Consider the following 18,333-nt stretch of genomic DNA (forward strand, 5'->3'; position numbering starts at 1 on the left):
TTTCAAGCTTTCTTAAAAGCCAAAAAGATACAGTCCTTAGATGATGCTTTTATGACTATTTCTACCATTTGGGAAACAGTATTTCCCCACTTCTATGTTTTGAGATTTTGGGAGGGAACTATTTTCTCTTAATTCTGTTACAATTACTTTCTGTTAACTTTGTTTCAGCTAAAAATAGCCAAGAACTTGCCTTAGCTTTGTACTTAAAAATTTGGAATGTCTTCTCATAATATGCATTTTAAATCAGTCGCTTCTCACTTTCAGTCTGACTACCTGAAAATAAACCTCTCAAGATCAAGAGAACTATTAGAAAACTGGGAATTTCAACATTTTTACCACATATTTCTCAACACAATTTGAACATGGAAAAGTTCATTTTGCAGCAGCTTTTCATAAGGAGTACAAGGAGCAATCAGAACTACAAAACCATATGTTACAACAAACCAGCGGCTTTAAATTCCAACAGGCATTAGTTAGAGCCCATCCCAAGAAGACTTGTCTTGCTTTTAAAATTGTATTTAGAAAGAGTGGAAAATATTCCATCAATCAAAAGGGACCAATAATAAAAGCCCTAACTTCTTATACGGTAGCTACAAGAACAAGAAAAATATGGATTTAGCAGAGATTTGGGTAATGTCAAACTCCAGTTACGTGAACACAAAGCAAGAGCAGGTCTAAGAAGATTTCTTTTGTATCCAAAGCAAAGATTTATCTGTAATTGAAATATATTCTAGAGAGGAAGGGCTAGATATTAACATGAATTTTTGCTTCCTTTTAATGTGAAAGAGGAGTAAAGCTTCGGTGTGCGTGCATGTGAAAGATGGTTTCTTGGTTTATTTTTACCTGAGAAAAAGCTGGAAGGCAGGTCTTCTTGGTTCCCTCCTCTTTTCTTGAGAGAAGTCACTGGCAGCTGTGAGAACCAGGTGGAGGCTGCTCTTCCTTAATGCGGTGGAGATTTTCAGGACAGATTCACTGGCTTTGTCCCTGGGACAACAGAATCAGCAGTGACTGTTTGAAAGCTGTCAATACTGGGGAAGGCCCACGGAAACATTTCACAGGTGCATTTTCAGGGCTGAGGAATGAAATTGGTTTTAATAACGCCAAGCAAAAAAAAAGGCTTAAATAGGACTTTAGCGATGCAGTCCTCAGCAGTCCTCTGCCCAAGGGTGTCTTTCTCTCTATATGTAGTACCCTGTCACCAGGCTAGGTTTTAATTACACGAGCCATGGGCAAAACGAGGTCTGCTTTCTAATATCATTTTGATGTGGTATTCCCTGTATTTCCCTAGGAAATTAAGGTGCCTGCTATGCTCATCCTCTCTTGAACATTAAACGGCAAGTGTCATTGTCAAAGACAATAGGTGTGCTCTATACTGGCAGTGGGAAAAAGGCTGACTTCCTCCATTTCAGCAAAGGATTTAAATCCCCTACACACCTCCAGGAACTCTCAGAGATAAAACTTACCACTTGTGCCATGACAATTAAAAGGCATTAACCCCAGGACATGCCAGACACCAGTCACCAGAATGCCTTCCTATTAATTAGTGCAGCACTTAATTCAGGTTTCCAATTCCTTTCTGGAGCGCAACACCTGCAATATCACAGCACGGGATGAATTTGCTGCTCCAGCTGCAGCACTCGAGTCTGTCGTGACCTCTCTGCCTCCTAGTTCAGAGTCGCACCACCACAGCTCTCTGAAATGACCAGATATAATTGGGTTCAGCAGAGTTCAAAGCTATGCTCCAGCTTCCTCATATCAAAGTCCATTGATTCAGTGGCAGCAAAAGCACATTGAAATGCTGGGAAAGTGGGAAGGAAGTTATGAGCAGAGCACGTTTAGGTCTGTCCTGTCAGATGCTGGGATGCAGTACACAGCAGACTTTTGGTTGAGCTTTTAAGAACTCAGGTGTGGTCCCCTGGAGAAGACTTTATCTCCTCCTCTAATTGCTGTAAAACATATCTCACTTTTGCTAATGTACTTTGCCTATTTCATGGCTTGATACTTCTGAGACTCATTTCCTTTTTTTTTTTTTTAAATGTCAGGGCTTTCTCCTGAGATTGTTCATTCATTATATTTATTTTCTTGGACATGATTTAACAAACCATCCCTGAAGAATTTGCAGCTATTAACTTTGTCGAACAGTAGCTCAAGTGAGAGTTAAAGGCAAATGGTCTAAAAGAAAGTAATGGGCCAAAGCACCTCCAGGGTATTCATCTGCCCCAAAACTAATTTCAATAATTCTTTCCCACAAAGACCAAAGAGAAGGAAAAAAAAAAAGGGGAAAGAAAAAGGAAGTTCTGTTGTTGGTGGTAGGAGACCATAAAGCACAAATACAGACAAGAATAGCAGGATTATGGTTCTTTTGCCTAGAAAGTGAAGATACTCAAATCTTCACCCTCATTCCTGGTTGACCCTTACACATTGTCCATTCCTACCTGTAAGCTCCAGACCAGCAATAACAATTGTCACGGGACAGTCATTTGGCTCACATTTCTGTCAATGGCAGCTCTCAACTTGGAGACCTGGATTGATATTCACTAGCAACCTTATTCTGGGAAGAAGAGTGCTCACTGCCACTACTAAAATAAGGAAGCTGTAAGTGGCGGTGTAGGTAACTCACCTTCTACGGTCTTTGGAGAAGGATATGAAGAGTATACTGTATAACATAACACACTCATAAAATCTTGGTCCTCCTGTGGGCTGTAATTGCAAATTAATTTCTGATGAACAGAGCGCGATGAAGGGTCTGAGTGCCCAGAAGTCCATCTGGTTTTCTGCAAATATACCAGCTGTACACAACTGAGAATGCATGTCCATTAGTTCTGTGCACGTAATTCCAAACAGTACAATTTTCTATAAAATATTGCTTCTTTCCACAAACCCTGCCTCACCTGTAACTGTGCCTTTTCTGAAAAATACTGGTTAGACACAGTTATAAAGAATCTAACTTATTCATTGTCATTGCTACATATAATTAGGTATTTTTCTACAGATATTTTATGTGTCTGTTCCTGACACAAGCAGATCCAGTCATTTGGTCATTTGTTTGGTTTTGAATATTTCAGCATTAAAAAAAAAAAAAACCCACAACAGAAAAATGAGCCATTTAGATCAAAATAACCTCCCAGCCTTCCAGTACACTGCAAGTGATAGCAAAGCCAATTTGATATTTTTTAATGTCATGTTTATGTCATTCTCTGTTTTGCAGGACAATGCAAAGCCCCAGTGGAGAGCCAAAAGCACTGGGCAGCAGTATCCACCCAGTACCTGGAGACTTTGTACAAGCTACAGAGCCACATGTGCAAAATATTTGGTCCAATCTCTTTTGATGTTACTTCTGGTTCCCAGGTTAGTCTGGATGTCTTAGTCCACGGTTCACTGCTGTATGTTAATTTGTGGAGTATGGACCTATATTCTTTCTTCTTTCAGAGAAATGTTTGTTTTTTCAGTATTTGGTAGAAATGAAGACACCTGTTTTATCACTTTCAGCTGAACTTGAGAAAGTTTCACGTGATTTCATGTGAGTCGGATGTATCCTTTTTTAATTATATGTCTGCTCTAGGATGCTTATAAGTCACCCTAAAGAAATCCCTTTGTATCTGACATGCAACAAGGAACACAGAGCTAAAACCCACCAAAATCAGATGAAGCATCTTCATTAATACTTATCCATTTTGAATCAGGTCACCTACCAAGTGCTATTAGGATTTCCCCATGTCAGTACAGATGGGCCATTTTTATAGTTTTCTTCTGCAGTAAATTACTTTTTAAAAAAAAAATTGCTCTCAGTCAGCCTGAAACAATTTGTGAGCAGTATAGCTGGAAAGAAATCAGAGTTCTGACCAACAAGAGTGCTGGGTGACTGGCATTGCCATTTTAGCAAAGGTCCAAATTCATGTTCAAACTCCTCCCTCTCCCATCCAGTGTCAAGAAGGTTATTCACTGCAGGTCTCCTGGGAGAATGCTCTAACCAGCTGAAAATGCAATGAAGCTATTTGTGCAGCTACTGGATAAAAAAGGAGTGAAAACATTTTGTGTGAAAGGAAATGTTTCTTCTGAGAAAAAAATATTTTTTCCTTTTTTTTTTTATTTTGCTGAAGAAAAAGACTGCTTCAAGTTGAACTGAAATTTTTTTATATTCTCTGCTCAGTAGCCCGACCCAAAAAAATCTATTATTTCCACTGTGCTACTTCTAACCTTTCTATTTCATTCAAACTAGGTTTGCACAATTTGCTTTCTAAAGGGCCATGGCATCAGGATCTGTAGAATAGCCAGGGTCAAAATTTCACTATTTTTGAATACACCTACAATACACACAGATTTGCATAATAGGCCCTAATGCCTCCTTCAGAATCATTATGGTCTATTGAGTAAATAATGTGTCTATTGAAAATGGTTGAAATACCCATTTACTTGATAGACTCTATTGACTCCTAATAAGAAGCTATTAGAGTTGAATAAATATTATGCATTTTAAAACTTGCCTAAATATATTCCATTTCCACATATTTTCATATTTACACAATGGACTGTAAAGAACATGTTGTATCTGCTCACAGACAGCTCCAAGAGAGGGCTTCCCTTTTTGTAGCATTTTTCCTTAACTTTGCAGGTGCCAAGGTAGGTTGTATTTGGGTGGTTGTTTTGTTTTTTATGAGACTGACGTGGGGAAACAAAATCAGAACAAGAAAGAAAATTAAAATACATCAGTTGGTACTTAAATAAAATTAAGCGTTATGCTTCAAAGAGTTCACACAGGATTTAGCCGTGCTCTCTTGGGCTTATATGTGGGACAGCACAACACATTCTTTACAGTCAATTGTTTAAATATGCAAATACATAGAAAAGAATGAGCGTAGTTAGGCAATGTGTAAAATGCATATTTGTATTTATTCAGCCTTAAATGTTTTCTTGAGAGCTGAAAGAATCTCGCAAGTTAAAGCATACTTCAATAATTATCCATATATACATTTTTAGCTAATCCATAGCAATTCTGAAGCAACCGTAAGTAGCTCTGCCTGTTCAGCATAAAGATTTCAGACTCCAGATGTGCCTTACACTGTCTTGTGTCTCATCTCACAGTTTCAGATCTTGGATCCTGAATCCCTCATCCCGGTAATCTGTTTGCTGCCACATGGACATGAAAGCTAGCCAAGACAGGTACAAGAGCTTCTCCTGGATGTGCTTAGTTCATGTGAAGGCAAGCCAGAGAAGTGGCTGCTGCCATTCTGCTCAAGCAGACAGTTCAGTTGCCTGTAAAAAGCGAGTGTCTCCTTCCTTTCCATCCTTAGGCCCTGAACAGGCATAGGGAGTGGCAGAAGTTATCACTTCTATACATTCTCACACCAGCTAATTCCATGTTCTCCAGCAATCACAGACTCTACTTTTGCTGTTTTCTTGCTACTTGCAAATGCTTCACACCCTTAGGTGCATTCCTTTCCTGGATCTCATCATCCACTAGAAGATCACCAGGAAAACTTACCAGCAGTTTGTGGCAGAGGTCAAAGGAGGAGGCTGTTCTTCTCAAAAGGTTGTCATAGTCCATCTGAGTCCCACAGGAATCTGACACAACCGTACCTGAGGGCTGTACATAGACCTGCGGAGCTTGTTTCCAGAGGTCAGGCTCAGTCATTAGTAGGTCTGATCACATAGTCATTAACTGTATCTAGTGTACTCTACCTCTTCACAAGCACAGTTTTCCAAAAGGTTGCCTTGACTGTATATCACTGTGACAGTGTTATGCAAATTGTTTTCTCAGTTTATTTAATTTGATGTTGGCAAGAATGGAGGGTTAATGGCCTTGGCACAAATACATCTTGCTGCTATTTTCCAGTCAGTTCCTTGAATATCTGAACACTAGAAAGTCTTCTTCAGTCTCACAATGGCAAAGAAACACAGAAAGGTCTAATTTGGGCATTAGCTCTGTCCCACTGTGGATTAAAGATGTTGAGATCTCCAAATTGTAACTGATTTGTCCTGTGCTAGACAGGTCTTCCAGAGCGCTGGCCTGTGAAGAAACCATGACACAGAGATTATTTCTGTAGTCTCACATCCCATATGTATTAAATAATTCTCCTCTCTGTGCCTGAGGGGTACTGAACTGCCAGTGAGAATTACTCCTAACAAACTGTAGAAGTCTCTGCAGGTACCCCTCAGCATTGGAGGTGCAGCATGGCCCCACCTCTCACCTCCACCTCCAAATCACTTGTCTCCACACAGCCAGTTTCCCTTGGCTGTCAGAAAAGCAGAGACAACAAGTGCATCCTGGGTCCTGCTAGGGGTAGGCTATGTTTTAGTGTTTCACAGGCAGGATGTCAAAGTCTGCCTTTTCTGTTATTTCTAACTGACTGGTGAGAAACAGAAGTTAGAGAGCTGGATGAAAAATAACAACTAAGAGAGATAATAGATAATTACTTTATTATCTTTTTTATTTTTTTTTAAATTGCAGCAAATTGATATATATATATATTCTCAATGGTTTGCATAAATCATTTCTGTCTTCCATTGTCCCTGAAAAAACTTGAAGGCACCATCTGATCAATTCTTCTAGGTGCTTATGGTTTGAGTAAAAGTTATTTTCTGTTTAAACTTCAATTCCTTTCCTGCCTTTCCTCCCTACCCCACAAAAAAGTTTAAGCACTCCACGCTTTCTATACCTCTGGCTCCCAGGCAACATTTGCAACAGTAAGAGCACTGGAAAGCACAGAAGCCAAATAATGCTAATAGGGCAAACAGAATGTAATTGCTTATGTGTGCTGGTTATATCCTGAAACAAATTGTTTCTTAATGCTGAGGTCAGACAGGGTTTAATTAGGAGAAATACAATTGGTGTAAAATTTTGCAGCAGGCTGCTTGTTTGGTGTCATGCCAAGTCAACATCAAGCCTTTCCAAATGGAAATTTTCATTAGAGGCCATTGGCAGCCTGGTTAGGCTGAGTTTCAACTTTTTCGAGTCTCCTGGTAACACGAACCTGAAACTCAGCGTATCTGCTTCCTAATAACAGGCTGTCCCTGTTGCAACTGTTCTCACACATGCACACAGCTTCTGCATATGTAGTGGCACATGTGCTCAAGATCTACAATGGCTACTTTCTTCTGGACCGAAGCTGTCAAGATCAGTATGCAGATAAGGACTTAGCTTCAGCTTTAAGACTTGTGGATAAATGGCATTGTATTTTCATATTGCTTTCATATGAAAGATAAAGAAGCCTTTGAACTTCAGCAGAAGAAGGGAAATTCCTAAGCCCTTTTTGTTGAGTTGTGACCTTTTTTTGTTCTGTTTGTACCACTCTATGCAAGGTTCTCAAGGATTCTTACTGGTGCTGGAAGCACTGATGCTGCTCTTTTACATTGATTATCACAGCCCCAGTGCCTGTGCTGCCAAGGTTAAGGTTGTATCAGCATTTCCTTTATAGACCCTGCTGTTCAAGAGAAAAATGTCTAACTTGACTGAGAAAATTTGCTTCAGGGTGGAATTTTTTTTGCTTTCCCTTAATTTTGTGAGTTCGGCTGATGCCTATAAAACTAAGGGACGGGCAGTCTGGCTTATAGCAAGCAAGCATTGAAGGCTTCTTCCACTCCTTAGCCTATCTCAGTCTCAGTTTCTGTCTTTTCTTCTTATTCCCATCCTGACATGGAGAAGACTGATGAAAAGCCCACAAAAGGAGTGTGACCCGGTGCATGCCACAGCCCGTGGGCTTTAATGTTGAGCTACCAGAGGTACTTACTCCAGAAATTGCTGTCAGCAAAAAGCAGGAGCAGTGGAGGATTTGTGGCTACTGTGAAAGCTGGCTGGGGTGGCAGGTGAGCTGGCAAAGAAGGAGGGAGGGTTTGTGAGCCAAAGTGCCACTGCGAATAAGACAAGCCAGGTTACAGGCAGGAGAAACTGCTGGGAAGAAAGTGGCAGAGACCCAAGTAGATTGTCATTGTATAGCAATTTGTTAAAGTAAACAGGAGCCTTTTCATTTCAATATCCCCCTGCCCTGGTTCAGGCTATACCTGAATCAGCACTCCCAGAACCATCTCCTCCCTGAAGGTGACATTTTCTCTTCTTCGTGGTTTTTTAGCCAAGTGCCTGTGCTTGGTCCACTATTTTCTCTCTCCCTTCTATTCTTAGTATCTTTTCACCGAGAGCCACGCTGTGCACCCTTTCCTCTCTGCTGCTGTGGGCCGGGTGAGGTGCACTTTCCTCCTTCACCCCTGCACCAATCCTGCTGTATTTGTTGGATGAATCCTTCTCCCTGGCCTGCTCCATCTGCCCAGCTGCTGTTCATGTGCACAGCTCATGGCATCAATGATTGTTGACCGTATTCACTGTGGGTAAGTACGTGTGGGGGGAGAAGAAAATAGAAAAACAGTCGTGTTGTTGTTCCTCATCTCTGCCCACATGGTCTAGTTAGGGTCCGGTCTGTAGAGCAGGAGAAAAAAAGGGCCATTCAAGTTTGGCAAGATAAGGACATAAATAGGGGAATATCCACCGCACATGCATGACCTTCCACACAGCAGTATCTTGAAATATTTGTGTTGTGAAAGGCATCAAAAATCCCTCAACAGAGATTTGGAGATTTAACCAGATTTCATGAGGTTTAGGGAAGAAAATAATCTTTGATGTAAAATGATAGGGTGTTTTTTTTTTCCCCAAGAACATGTCCATAGATAATTCTTAATAGCTGTTAGCAGCAGCTCTTTGGTGACAGTTCTCCCTTTACAGTTTCACTCTCAGGGCTGGCTTGAAAGGTGAGGAAAACCCCTTGCTTGGTATGAAAAGGACTCTCAGCGTTATGCAGTGGTGCCAGTTAGCTATATTTCCTAAGCTGGTGGGTGATGCTATCTTGTGCACCTGAACCTGAAGGAGTTTGCACAGAAAGCAACAAACAAAATGATGGTTTGCTTGTGGCTTTTCTCCCCCATCATGTGGGGGAGATGAGGGACTGTATCAGCCTCCCCTATCAATTCTGCCAGCGTCCAGACGTTTACGTTATCACTACCTCCTATTCCTAGTTTGGAGTCAGTTTTAAAAGGCTTGTATGTTGGGAAATCAGAAAAGGATTTTGATGTGACTAAATGGAGACTTCACATGTATTCTGCATATTTCTGTTTCTGTCTTTTCTTTGTTTCTAGGGTGCAAATCTGGGGCATGTTTCATTGTGCCAACTGGCTATGAGTTTTTTCCAAAGCTATGGCACTGATATCTCGTACTGGCACAGATTTTACAGCTTCAGATCCCTGGCTGGGGGGACACAGCCAGGTCAAAAATGAGATGTGGATGGTGGCCCGTGCCTTGGCAGCCCAGAGTTTCTGTGTGGCCCTGGGAAAATCACAGCACATGTTGACTCAAAGATCACCTTCACAAACACCCTGATAACCCATCTGGTCCCCAAACCCTTTAGAGTCCACCCCCCCTCTGAGGTTGAATGGCTAGTTGGTTTCCCATGGGCAAAGAGAAGGCAGCATCGCATTTTTCTTCATTGAAGAAATAAACAAACAGCAAGGTAGAGGAGGGCAGCATCTTGACTGCCTTTCCTTGAAGTTTTGTTAATTTGGGTTTAGAGTTTCTCGCTTTATTAAACACATTTTCATGCATGTGTGACTGTGAATGTATGTATTGGGCTCTGGTTCTGGCAACACAGCAGTGGATCAGGTGGTGAGGTGGGGGTTGGAGGAGTAAATATAGTTTCTGCCGTGTGATCATCTCTCCTCTGTTTTTAAAACCTCCAGTCTTTTTCCTGAATTACCCCGTGGGTAGCTTAGTAACAGATATGATGGCCCATTCTTCAGCGCACTTAAAAAAGCTAGAAAATATACTGCCATTCCAGAAAGAAACAAACAAAACTAATGAGCTGAAGGTGTTGTCATGGAAGTGTTACTTACGAGCGTGGAAGGGGCAGCTGCCCTTCACCGAGCTCGGCTGAACAGGCAGAGCACAAAGCAGCGCTCCCCGTCACGTACAGCCGGGGGGCTGCGGGCTCCCTAAGTGCTGTTTGTACAGATGACGAGTCCCCCGCCGAAGAGGGTGATCAGTGGAGCAGGGTCAGAGACATTAACACACTCCAAGACACGTCGCCGGATGATCACTTGTAGCGGCCATTGACCATGCAGAAGGCACGTTGTTGGAGGGATGCTGGGCAGAAGCCGGGTAGCGCCGAGCCTCTCCATTTGCATGCAGTACGGGGAAGCCAGAAGAGCTCGTCTCCTCTTTAAAGGCAGCTACTGCTGCTTCACTGGGAGCTTTGGCCTTTTCAGTGGGGAACCCAGGAGACAGGCTGTCAAAACAGAAGTCTCTTGTTCAAACCACCGAGCTTAGGAAGTGGGGATAGCAGAGAAAAAAAAATAAAAAAAATAAAAATAAAATAAATTAAAAAGGCTCAGATCAGTCCAACCAAAGAGAGTTGTTGTCTCTTGGTTGGCATTTTTTTTTTTTTCCTTTCTGAGGTTATTTAGTTATTTTTTGTCGGCTGGATGCAGAAGCAAGAAGTGTGGAGTTCACTCGAGGCCTTGAAGATAAATTCATAATTCAGTTTTGCAAACAGACAAACAAATAAAAGTTGACTTACACAGTGGAGGTTTTATATTTCCTCATTGTATTTCCCCTGCTTTGTACAAATCTTCCTGGAAATCTCTGTAGTAATTCTCACTAACTGCTGTGATGCCTACTGTGCAGGTTAGAACTGATCAACTGCAGGGAATCCTTCCATTTTCATATCTTTTTTTTTTCAATTGTGTGAAATTCCTTCTCCTTAGTAATCCCCCTTATTCCCTCAGGAGCTGAGAGAAGATTTAATTGTTAAATTTGCATAGTAACTCAGCAAACAAACTCTCCAGTCTCTTGTAGACCTTTAGCTATTGCAGGTTTCATTTTAGTTATAAATCACTTACTTCTCTATGCTCAGCCATGATGGCATTTCGTACTCAGGAGGCTGGTGCAGAGAACTGATTGAGGGACAATCCTTATGGGGGCTTTTGCTTTTAGGGATGCTCTTTTATAGTGTAGCTTATTGCAAGATTATTTTAAGAACAGGGTTTTTCAGGTGAATTGTGTTTGCCCCTTCTCCACAACCATCCACGTGGGAAAATGATCCTGCCATAAGTGCTTCTGTCTGGTAGACCTTTTGTAGATGTGGTAATTCTGAATATGAGAAATAACTTAAATCCTATTTAGTGCAATGAAACACAGTAAATACAAAAGCACTTTCACTATGGCTGAATTACAATGAAATGGTTTGATTTTAAAGGTGATTTGCAAGTATGGGAGTTCGTAGGGTTTCTGGGGGACATGGTGGGAAATTGTTAAAGTGAATAGAAACCTCTGTAGTTCTTCCAAGTTTCTAAATGCAGTCCACAATAACTCAAGCTAACATTGAGAGTCTTTTAAAATCATGACTCAGAATAGACAGTGGTAGAATAGGCAACAAACATCATCACATTACTCTTGCAGTTGGATTACTAGATTCAGCTGTCCAGAGGTGTGGTGGCACAATACAGTGGTGCAGCTTTAGTAATTAAGATTTTGATGCTAAAACTGTCTGCAGTTCCCTCTGCATCTCTACCTTGCTCTACTGAATCTGTTTCCTGTGACAAACCAGCTTGATGACTTGCAACCTCACTAATGGAGAAACTCCACCGTTGGCAGGGAGAAGCATTGTACCAGAGAGGCAGTAGTCTGGCTGAAGGCGTGTGGAGCTTCCACCTTTGATGTTGGCAAACTAAACTATTTCTCCATGAAATGAAAAGATTGTGCAGCCTCCATCCTTTGAAGTTTTCAGGACCTAACCAGATGAAGCCCGGGGCTACCTGACCTGAGCTCACGGCAACCTTAACTTGGCTACTGGGGGCTAATATACAAACTTTTCTTTAAACAGTTAATTCACGGATACTTTGTTGAAGCAGGGCATTTTAATGCATGTATTTCACTTCAGGAGGAAACTCCCAATGCTTCAGATCCAGACCACATTCTTGAGTTTTGCAAGATATCAGCCAAGCAGAGGAGTCTCCTGACAACATCCACAGATCTGCTTACTTAGGAATAAGCACCAAAATTCAGAAAAGTAACACGGCCTCCTCCATTAGCCCTCCTTAGTGCTGCCAGCACAGCCAAGCTGACCATGACAGGAGCTGCCTGGCTACATTGCTCCCCCTCCCATCCGTTAAGATTGGGCTGCATCCGCCTCTAAGCACTGACCACATCTATTCCCTCCTTTAGTTCAGAAAAAGCCTGAATTAAACAACAGGCAAATGCCTCTATCAGAGATCTGTGCTGATCTCCGCTGAAGAGAGTTCATAATAAAGTATATCCCACAGAAGACACTTGCTGGCTTCCCTTTTGAAAAGAAGAATAACATCTGCGTAAATTGCTTGCAGCAAATAATGTATCACAGGGATGGAGTCTCTGCTTGCTCCTAGTAATATATACCATCAAATATCTGAATGAAACATTATTTTTTGAATGAGATACAAACCCCATGTGTCACTTCCAAAATGCACTTTGTGAGTGTTAAATCCAGCTCACACAGAAGTTATGATAGGTATGAGTGACTCAGATGGCACTGTTCATTTTCAGTTCCAAGGCTACTCAGTCATTTTCAGCAGGAACATTTGGACATAACAATTTCAGGCTGTTTCAGATGAATGTGTGCTTGTGATTCTGAAACTTATGCTCCACAAACATGACTGCCTTTAACTGATAAAGGAAATTTTACAGAAGTAGATTTGCAGAATGGAAAAATGCAGGTTAAGATCCATAAAATGTTCTAGGGAAGTCCTCCTGTAGGGAAAACTGCCCAAATGTTCCTTCACTCTCCCCCTCAAAATCCACGATGCAATGTTGCTGCTTGTGGTGTGGTCTCTTGTGTAGGGTTCATGCTCTATCTCATTCTCCTAAAATTAACAGGAGCTAATCTTAAGGCAGCCCTGTTATAGTGAAGTATGTTGAACCATGATCTACCTGGTATTTCCTCTGCAGCTGGCTTACAGAAAGTCAACTGCTCTGAGTAACTTAAAAGTAACCCCTGATACGCACGCCTTGAGGTAGTTGGGGGAATCTTGCTTTGGACTGTGACAGCTGCCCCAGCCTCACCTTTCCTCCAGCCTTACCCCCTTACAATTTTTTTGTTGGTGGGGTGGGGGAAGAATAGAGTTTTGTATGACCCCATCACTGGATATCATTTATTGCCACTGGCAAAGAAAACAACCATTTAGCTACTTTCTCAACATCAGCTGTCTGCACTGAGTTTATCATACTGAACTGTGCTATAAATGTAACTACATTTATGCATTAAATAGCAGTCAAGAGAGATGTGAGGCCCCATTTAGCCTTGGAACATGTTGATATTATCTGTAAGGCAAGCCATTCCCCAGGAGTTATGAAATCAAATAGGGAATTAAATTGTTTAATGATTGGTTGTCTCGGATTCTTGTTCCCAAGGAAGAGGGAAAAAATGGGTGGTTTTCCTTGGGATAGGAGTCTATATGAGCTTAACAAGGCAGCTGTGAATGAGAACAATCTATCAGCATTTCCTCCCACTGGGGCAGTGTTCCTGGGACTATGAGGAAACTTCACTTCTTTGGATGTCTGAGGACACATTTGCACGCACCATGACTTAAGAATAGGTGGGATCTTACAAGTGATATAACACAAGAATTCCACATCTTTTTCTCATAAAAGCCACATTAAATTATCAGCCTAGTGCTTTCCCAGCATATTGTCTCACTGATCTTGAAAGGGCCATCCTGGTGTTGGGGGAACAGTTATCTGGGTGATAATCAGTGCTGAGACCTCAGAGCAGCACCAAGAAATCTCAGAGCTATGTGAGCATTCAGCTAAAATTCCTTTATGCAAACAGTTTTCCCTCCACTAGTCTTTTGAACTCCAAGAGAAGCATAAGCCCTGACTCAGGCAACGCGGAGTGTTTGCTCTGGCACCCAAGCCAGCAGATGTGACTACTTGGCATCCTTTCCCGAGACTTGAACCTCATGGTATGTCTATGCCAAATGTATCCACATTATGCAAGAGTAATGGAAATTCGCCAGGCAGAGCAATGCTATGTTTTCCCGGATAAATGTTGCTCAGTTTAATTTTGAGGAACTGACTGATAAAAGCCTCAGTGATTACCTTGTTTGCCTAACGGTCTTCATTCTGGCACAGAGAATAGATGGAAACCACAAGGGAACAAGGGTGTCAGAGGAGCAAAAAAAAGGCCAAGCAAACCTGCTGGTGAAAGGTAAAGCACCCACCTGAGAAAAAGGGTTTCTTTTCTCTTCGGAAGGTAAATTGGCTGCACAGGAGGACCACTAAGAATATGGTTTGCCATCTGACATGGTTCAAGTGACTCAAGCTGCGTGGTCACACTGAGCTGTTCATTCCAGTTTTTTCTTCTCTCCAATTTCAGGCACAGCCCACCACGGGAAAATGCTGGTGATGCAGGTTATTTGCCTTTGGCAGCACCTGGAAGGCGAGACAGAAGTGTAGCAACTCGTGTTGCACAGTATCTACAAAATATAAGGAACATATGAAACACATTTTGGACAAAAAAAAAATAAATGCATAAGATTAGCCAACAGGACGATATACATTAAAATGAAAAATTATCTTATCACCACCCTGCCCTTCATGTATTTTGGACCAAAAAAATGCATAGGATTAGCCAACTGGACGATATACACTAAAATGAAAAAATTATCTTATCACCACCCTGCCCTTCATGTGAACTGACTACTAGTTGCCTGTAGCCATTGTACCAGGATGAGACTTTTTATTTCATATTTGCATAGTTCACACAATGATACAGTTCCATTTCTGGCCATGGTCCCTGGTCCCTGATGCAAGTCCTAAAAGCAGTAAGTGTGATTTGTTGCCTTCAACAGCCAAAGGCACTTGTCACAACTTGACTCAGTTGTGTTAGACATGCTCGTGACATTCACGCACAGGGCAGCCCAAATCAAGCCCAGAGTTGGAGATATGTGCAGGGAGCGGGCATTCAGCTCTGAAGGTGAGGAAAGCTGTAAGTATCCCATGGAGCCTATCTGTGGCACAACAAAGCCACTCAACCACAGCCTGATAAAGCGGCTGGAGCACGCGATGCCTTTTGTTGCCAGATCCTTCGTTCTACTGAAATCAGCGGAACACCTCAAGTAGTAGCAGGGCATTGCTGCTACACTATTAGTACAATTGAAAAAGAAAGAAAGAGTGGTCAGACACTGGAACAGGCTGCCCAGGGAGGTGGTTTAGTGACCATCCCTGAGCGTGTTGAAGAGCCATTTAGATGTGGCGTTGGGAGATACGGTGTAGGGGAAAACTTTGTAGAGTGGGGTTGATGGTTGGACTCGATGATCCCAAGGGTCTTTTCCAACCTGGATGATTCTATGATTACCTCAGCAAATAGCCAGAAGTAGCCACTACCTCCCAAGTTAGTTCCATTGCAGCAATCAAGTTCTTGTTAACAAATTTCAGCCATGAAGGAAACACAAGAGAAACGGGCTTCTGACTCTGGACTCGACCTTCAGGAGAAGAACTGAGGAAGAGACATAGTGAAGTGCAGGACTCCTGCTATTTATTATCCAGGGGCAAATGGGGAATGGAACCATTTTCACAGTGTTTTGAAAGGCTCTTTACAAACTGTTGGCCTAGAAGGAAAACCTTGGAAAGCATTCACTGTAGATGTCTTACCTAACCACTAGTCTGACATGAAACAAGCCACATGTATCCTGCAGGGCTGCCACGCAGAAGGAGCATGGAAGAAAAGTGAGGTGCTAATGATCTCCGAAGTCCCCTGTGAACAAGAGCTACTGCACAGCTATGGCTGGGTGGATAGTTCACAGTGAACAACTTATTAAATTAAAATGTTCTTTCTTTTATCTGTAGACATTGTTGTGAGTTTCTCAGTTGTTCATTTGAAATTATTGTCTGCATTATTTGTTGTCTGCAGCAATTCATTGCAAGATTAGTCAAAATAATGCTGAAACTCAGAACACCAGAAAGAGATCAGATATTTCTTTTCCTTGATTAGCTGAATGAGACATTTTGAATCAAGTTTCTGCTTCAATACTTAGTCTTTTGAAACAGAAAATGGCCTTGTGAAAATACTGTCTAGTATCTACTCAAATTCTACCATTTCAATAGCTAGTAGTAAATTCATTCAATAGACTATTTGTGGAAGTCAGCAGGAAAAAAAAAAAAAAACATGAATAATCAAGCAAGCTATTTAAATCATTTAAACATAGCATTATCTGAGGGTTAGGTAATGTTTGCCTACTTGCAAACACAGTTGCCTGTTGCCTGCAGCAGACTGTACAGGACATAACGTCAAATCCAAGCTAAGAGAGTGGTTTAAAAAAGCAAGCTAAAACTAATTCTACTACTTCTTTCATACAAATTAACAAAAACTGAAATTTTGAACAGGGAACAACTTAAGTTACATAATTCATTTGGGTTTGTGAAACACAGAGGCCCAGCTACACATACAAATCAGCAACAAGTGAAGTACAAGATGCCATATACCTTGACCACACTCACCAGGAACAAAAGATTGGTGCTCCCAGCTCCCCTGACAGACCAAGTTGCTTGTTTGTCCTCTGTGAACATTCCCCAGAAAAAAAATAAGTTGTGCCAAGCTACTAAGCACACTGTCAGCACACAACAACAACAGAATCTTAGGCATAATAAAAGAATATTGAAAATATGTGGATAGTCTTAGGTTGTTCTATATTGTTCATTGGTTCACCTGGTGTATTAAAATGCATTTTAAGACACTATTTTGGCTGCGTCCAATACCTACTTGACACTTATAAACAATTTATGAGAATTAAGGTATTTCATATGCTAGTTGTTCTTCTTCCTGGTGAAAGGAAGAACACATTGCACAGAAGGGAAATTACAGACATGCAAGGTAACAGGGATAAGGAGTTAGGCAACATTCATGTCTCACTCTCCTAATGGATTTCAAACCTTCTCTTTAGTTAGAAGATTATGGATACAGTAGATGCACACAGTCTTTGCTTTTTTAGAGTAGTCCAACAGGATGCATTGTAAGTTATTCTTACTAAGTGTCAAAATGAGTCCAAGTGACAGATTATGTATTTGCTTACCTACATTTAACACTGGCATCTCTCCATTCACTCACACTAGGGTAAATAAACTGAGGCTCTGGCTCCAAATTCCCCCTTGTTTGATCTCACTCTAGATCAGTGATGCCAAACTACCAGCACTGGCAAACGGAGATCTGGGCTGGCACCAATGACAATGAGCAAACAACACTTTCAAAACACGTTTGACGCCAGATAGTAAAGAGCACCCTCCCTACTTCAGGAGCTCCTTGCTAGAAAGGCTTCCTGCTCTGAAATCCACAAATACCTCCCACATGTGGCTGGAAGGGCCGATACGACATTTCTCTTCTGCAGCCCCCCAAAAATGAAATCCGCTGCGTTTATCCCATGCAGTGACATACAGGTGGTTCCTGCTGACCCAGTTAATCCAAAACTGTGTTTAAGTGTGAACAAACCTAGCTCAGTAATACGCAAGAAGCGGACCTGGGCCAGGTATAATTTTGAGGTCAACAACTCACACTTTCAACCTTTCAGCTTTCACTAAACTTCTTCAGTAGGACACAAAAGCGGGACACAACAAAACAAAAGCACCCCAAACCCAGGTAGGGCATGTGTGAGAACAGGAGAGAGGAAATGACAGTATCACCTCTCACTGGAATGAATGATCTGGGAGTTTTAAATACGACATTGTCTGCTAAGGAGACAGGGGGTTCCTGGGTCTTGAGGTTCTGGCACCTCTCCTGCTCTCAGCTGGAAGGACAAAAAGCACTGGGCAGACCCTCCAGAGGAGACGCATGAAGCAGTGAGCTGTGACCAGACCTCCAGTGCCTGGTCCTCCTGGATCATGGAGGGGACCGGAGATCACACTCTCATCCCTTATCCCCAGGGGATGCCCTGCTGGGGCTTGGGCTCTCGCCTGACACCAGCTGAGAACCTGGATGGCCTGGATTTCCTCTTTAATGACACCAAGTCCTCGCTCCTCACCCCAAAGGTGTTCAGGAGGCCGTAGGGGGGAGGAGAGAGGGGGGGACACAGGGCTAAAGCACAGGGTGGACTGTACCCACTTCTGCACCGCAACGCAGCAGACAAAGAGGATCCCCCGGGCAGTGGCGTTCACACCCGAACCCGCACCCTCCGGGAACCTCACCCACACCCGCACCAACACGCACACCCCCTTTGCACCCCGGCCCCCACAGACGGGGCCCCCGCCACCGCACCCCAGTGCCGGTCCCCTCCGGGCCAGGCCGAGCCGAGCCGGGCCAGGCCTCGCCACCAGAGGGCGTCCCCGCCCCGCGT

The sequence above is a fragment of the Calidris pugnax genome, unplaced genomic scaffold (genome assembly GCF_001431845.1).
Source record: "Calidris pugnax isolate Ruff unplaced genomic scaffold, ASM143184v1 scaffold24, whole genome shotgun sequence".
Lineage (NCBI taxonomy): Eukaryota > Metazoa > Chordata > Aves > Charadriiformes > Scolopacidae > Calidris > Calidris pugnax.